Raw genomic sequence first — 5,830 nt, forward strand, 5'->3', positions numbered from 1 at the left:
TGTGAGCCACCATGTGGTTGCTGGGAATTGAACTCAGGACCTTTGGAAGAGCAGGCAATGCTCTTAACCACTGAGCCATCTCTCCAGCCCGTGGGATTGTGGTTTGTAGGCTGGTTTTCTTTACTTTATATTTAAAAACCACCTATGAGTGAATACATGTGATAATTGCCTTTGTGTGTCTGGGTTACCTCACTCAAAATAATGATTTCCTGAGAAATTCAAGATTTTTTTTTTTTGCTATGTAGTACTTTATTGTGTAAATGTACCACATTTTCCTTATCCATTCTTTGGTTGAGGGGCATTTAGGTTGTTTCCAGGTTCTGGCTATGACAAACAAAGCTGCTATGAACATAGTTGAGCACATGTCCTTGTGGCATAATTGAGCATCTTTTGGATATATACCCAAAAGTGGTATTACTGGGTCTTGAGGACGGTTGTTTCTTCATTTTTTGAGAAATCTCCACACTGACATCAAAGGGGTTGCACCAACTTGCACTCCCACCAGCAAGGCAGAAGTGTTCCCTTTTTCTCACAATCTCTCCAGCATAAGTTGTCATCAGTGTTTTTGATCTTGGCCATTCCTACAGGTGACAGATGGAATCTCAGGGTTGTTTTGATTTGTATTTCTTTGATGACTAAGGATGTTGAACATTTCCTTAAGTATCTTTCAACCATTTTAGATTCCTCTGTTGAGAGTTCTCTGTTTAGGTCTGTACTCCATTTTTTCTTTTTTTTTCTTTTTTTTTTGGATTATGTGTTCTTTTGGTGTCCAATTTCTTTAGTTCTTTGTATATTTTGGAGATCTGATGTGGACTTAGTGAAGATCTTTTCCCATTCTGTAGACTGTCGTTTTGTCTTGTTGACCATGTCCTTTGCTTCACAGAAGCTTCTCAGTTTTAGGAGGTCCCATTTATTAATTTTGTTTCTCTCAGTGTCCGTGCTGCTGGGTTATATTTAGAAAGTGGTCTCCAGTGCCAATGCATTCAAGTGTTTTTCCCACTTTCTCTTCTATAAGGTTCGGTGTGGCTGGCTTTATGTTGAGGTCTTTGATCCGTTTGGACTTGAGTTTTTCACATGGTGATAGATATGGGTCTATTTTCATTCTTCTACATGTTGATAACCAGTTATGCCAGCACCACTTGTTAAATACGCTTTTTTCTCCATTTGATATTTTTTAGCCTCAGATTTTCTAAGGCCAGTATAAATCTACTTTTCTTTTCTTTTTAAGATATTGTTCAGGTTGGAGAGATGGCTCAGTGGTTAAGAGCACTGGCTGTTCTTCCAGGGGTCCTGAGTTCAGTTTCCAGAAACCATCTATAGTGAGATCTGATGCCCTCTTCTGCCATAAAGGTACTCATGTAGACAGAGCACTCATATCTATAAAATTAATAAATAAAATCCTTTTTTTAAAAAAAAAAAGAAGAAGAAATTGTTGAACTGGCCTGAAGGTCTCCTTTGTGAGGACTAGCTTTCATGAAACCAGAAGGCCATCATATAAGCTCCAACACCACTGAAGAAAATCACAGCCAATCCAAATGCAGAGTTAAGGTCCCAGTGGATAAAGCTATAAAAAATTCCTACAACCAAGGCTCAGGGAATATTGTGGAAGCACGGTCAAAAAGAGCGTAAGAGTCAGAGGATCATTGTTTAATAAAAGACAGCGTCTCCTAGGAGTGTCAGAAGTGACACTTGGAAAGTCTCACCAACATGATTGCTCAAACTTGAGCTGAACAAGGATGACACCAGTGGACAAGACCATATGAACACGGTTAGCTCCCAAGGCTTCAACCGTACCAGGAAGAACTGGGGAGTGCGGGAGCTCTTCTCTAGGGAAGAACACGCCAATGGGTGGCTCAGTGCCAAATGATTAGCCCTGAAAACATACACAAGCAACATTGCACAGAGTGAGGAAATGTATTTAGGAATGTATTAGTGTACATGTGTGTGTGTGTGCATGTGTATGTGCACATATGCATGCAATAACAATGACTGGAAAAAGAGGTCATGAATTTGAAGGAGGGTGGGGCAGGGTATGTGGGAGGGTTAGGAGGGAGGAAAGGGAAGGATGAAATATTGTAATTGTATTATCATCTTTTAAAAAGAAATTATTCAATATTAAATCATTTAAAAATAGATATTGATGGGAACAACTTTAAAGAAAATTAGGTGTGGGATGTTTAGTCTGCGTGTATTTCCAAGTGTTCTGTGCATACCTGGTGCCTTTGAGTGCAGAACGTACTGGATCTCCTGGAACTGGGATTATGAATGAGGTGAGCCACTATGTGAGTGCTAGGACTCAAGCCCATATCTGTTGGGAAGCTGCCAGGCTGCCAGTGCTCCTCAGTGCTAAGTCATCACTCCAGCCCACGAGTCTCCCTCCCTTCAAAGCAGAGAAATGTTTTATAGCATATAAAATTTGCCTTTCTATGTACTTACTGGGAAGTAAGAAATGAAACATTCATCTCAAAATATGAAAGGAATCAATTTTGTAGGTTCTTAGAAAACAGAAAATGCCTTGTTTCTGTTTCTAACTGAATGTAAGTTCCCTGCTACAAAGATTTCTCTCTCCCAGTCCTGAGAACAGCGATGTGAGATGGCAGAAGCTCAGTAAAGCCAAATGATTTGAATGAAGCCCTTGTAGCATGTGCATCAGTGCTTGTTACCATACAGTAAGACGGGATTCAGTTGACCTCGGGATAGACACGAGGATCTGATATTGATGTGAACAGTGGGGAGCACATGAGCATCTTCACTGACTCTGGATCTCACTAGAGCACAAGAGAATTTATAAGGTTCACTCCTTTGTTAACTTAAAATCAGAAAAAAAGCAACGGAAAGGCAAAGAAAGGTACAAAAATAAAATGTGCGGATGATCTTAAAACTGTTTTAACCCATGGTAGATAGAGTGGACTCTAAAAATTAAGTAATTGAATCAGTTTACTTTTATCTATTTTGTTCTTTGATTAGAGACTATACATCCTTTTGTATAACTCAAATGGTCATGAAAAATGGTCATGTAGTTTTTTAGTAGGAAACCTTCGAGTCTGGGAAGTAGAGATTTTATAGGCCATATTCTCTGACCTAAATTTCAACCAAAAATAAGACCTTAAAATGTAATTACTTGGAAATTATGAAACATAGTTAAGATAAGCCTTGGGGCAAATAGAAATCAAAGGAATCGTTGAAAAGAACTGTTCTTTCAAAAATCAGTAGGATATGTGAAAGATATGTTTAGAGTATTCTCATTGTTGAAGAAAAACTAAGAATAAGGTAACTTTGTATTTAAGAAAAAAGAGACAAACATTTAAGATAAAAATAACACAGGAAGACCTGATACAGTTACATAGGGCCCCGTGGAAACATACTTAAAACTCTCTTGCAGAAGAGGAGTTGCTAGAGGAACAAAAGTTAGCAAAACTGCCCAAGAAAATTCAAACACATATTTGTTTTGTGTGATGATTGCAAAAGTTGGAAACTGACTTTTAATGAAATATAAAAAAAAAAACAAAGGAGAAGTTAAAGCAATTCTAAATAGTGCAGGTGTTACTGTTCCAGACACTACCACTGAAAGACCTGGATAAATTCAGATCCCCCTTGCAGGAAAATAGAGCCAAAAATCTAGCAGGAAGAGAAGATTCAGAAATCTAGGATTAGCCAGTTTCAGGGTTTCAGAAACTAGCTGAAGATAAAGGTAGATTGTAATCTTGAGAGTAATCTTGAGAAACAGGGAGATTCCCCCTAGTAATTATCACCCCCTAGTAATTATCATTGTTACTTTTAGAAAAGGAGCTAGCTGATTATGATCTTGAGAATGTTCTTGAGAGGCAGGGAGTTGCCCCCTTGTAATCATCACTGGAATTTTCGGAATTTTCTGTGACACCCTCCCTGCCCCCCTTTCGGATTACTGGGCTGTGTGGTTCCTTCCTATAAAAACTACTTCTCCAGGTCACTCGAGGTCGAACTCTTCCCCTGTGTGGGTTATGAGTCTCGGCCCCAGTGCCCTGGTTCCCGTCTTGTCGTCTTGTCATTAAACCTCGTGTGATTGCAGCAAGGATGGTCTCTCGTGAGTTACTGGGGGGGGGGGGGGTCGCATTATCCCAAGGCTTGAGTGAGAGGCTTCCAATATCGGGGGTCTTTCACTACAAAATCCAAGACACCTCAGTTTGGATTCCCAGAAATGTGGTACTGTTCTGTCAGATACTGAAACAGCCATGGACTAACATAGGTGTATGGACACACTTGCGAAATGCTAAAGTCAAATCTTACCCAAAAAAGTGGAGCAAGGTAGGCTTCTGCTGCTACTCTGAGGTGGAGCAATATGGGATTCTGCTGCCCTGAGGTGGGGCAAGGTGGAGTTCTGTTGCTCTGAGGCGGGGCAAGGTGGGGTTCTGCTGCTACTCTGAGGTGGAGCAATATGAGATTCTGCTGCTACTCTGAGGTGGACCTCGGCAGCCAAGAAGTTCAGATAGAACAGAGAAAGCATCTCACTCTGAAAGACCTAGATAAATCCAGGAAAAAAATAGAGCCAAAAATCTAAGCAGGGAGAGAAGAATCAGAAATCTAGAATTAGCTGGTTCAGTGTTTCAGGAACTAGCTGAAGATAAAGGTAGATTGTACTTTTGAGAATAACCTTGAGGAACAGGGAGTTGCCCCCTTGTAATCTTCACTGGTATTTTTGGAATTTTCTGTGACACCCTCCCTACCCCTTTTGGATTACTGGGCTGTGGTTTCTTCCCTTAAAAACCCCTTCTCCCAGCTACTCTTCCCTGTGTGGGTTATGAGTCTCGGCTCCAGCGCACTGGTTCCCTTCTTGTCGTCCTGTCATTAAACCTCGTGTGATTGCAGCAAGGATGGTCTCTCGTGAGTTACTGGGGGGAGGGGTCGTGTTAGCCTGAGACTTGAGAGAGAGTCTCCCCATATCGGGGGTCTTTCAACTCTACCCCAGGTTACATTTTTAGTCATTAGTGAATAAGGTTTTCTTTCTGGTAGTGCAATGTGCTTTTCAATGTTAACACATACTTACGAATTAAGACCATGAGGGAAGGAGGGTGGTATTTGGCGAGAAGTGGGTATATGAAGTATTCACAGTCAGGTTAAGGGCTGAGAAAAGTGTGAGAGTAGGGATCTTCCAATTAGCTCTCTCCCACAGTTTCTCTGAACAAGCTTTCATTGACCACAGCCTCAAGCTCACTGAAGACAACCACCAAGCTACTATTAAGAGGAAAATTTTTTAACTCGTCCACACCAACAACTAAACTGCCTTGATATTTAGTTTGTTCCTTGTATGGTGAGTGAGGGGCAATGATTTTCTAGGTATGTAAAAACTAAAGAAAAGAAATAAAGACAAATCAAAAACTTCATAGTTTTGCCTGATGTTACTTAGTGATTTCCATTTGGGCAAACTTCAATTTGTTCAGAAGTCTTTGCAAATTAATGACTTGTGTGTGTGTGTGTGTGTGTGTGTGTGTGTGTGTGTGTGTGTGTGCATGTGCGTGCATGTGTTCGTGTGTGTGTGTGTGTGCATGTGCGTACATGTGTTCGTGTGTGTGTGTGTTTGACACTATATGAAATATTTCTTTTAAATCACATCCCAACTGCCTTCAAGGAGAGCTTTGCTCTCAGATCATCCATTAATTCAAGCATCACTATAGGATTTAGGACTAACTCATTTTGTACTGTAGAAGTTCCTAAGGGATTTATCTGTCAGGCTCCCTCTCCTCCCCTCGGTCTCCAAACACATTCTTCTTCCTCCCACCTCCACAATTATTTCAGAAGGTTCTGTAGCAGGTTCTCAGAGGTCCCATTGTGTAGTAACAAAAGAACTCCAGCA

The sequence above is a fragment of the Myodes glareolus genome, chromosome 15 (assembly GCF_982192425.1).
Source record: "Myodes glareolus chromosome 15, mMyoGla1.1, whole genome shotgun sequence".
NCBI lineage: Eukaryota > Metazoa > Chordata > Mammalia > Rodentia > Cricetidae > Myodes > Myodes glareolus.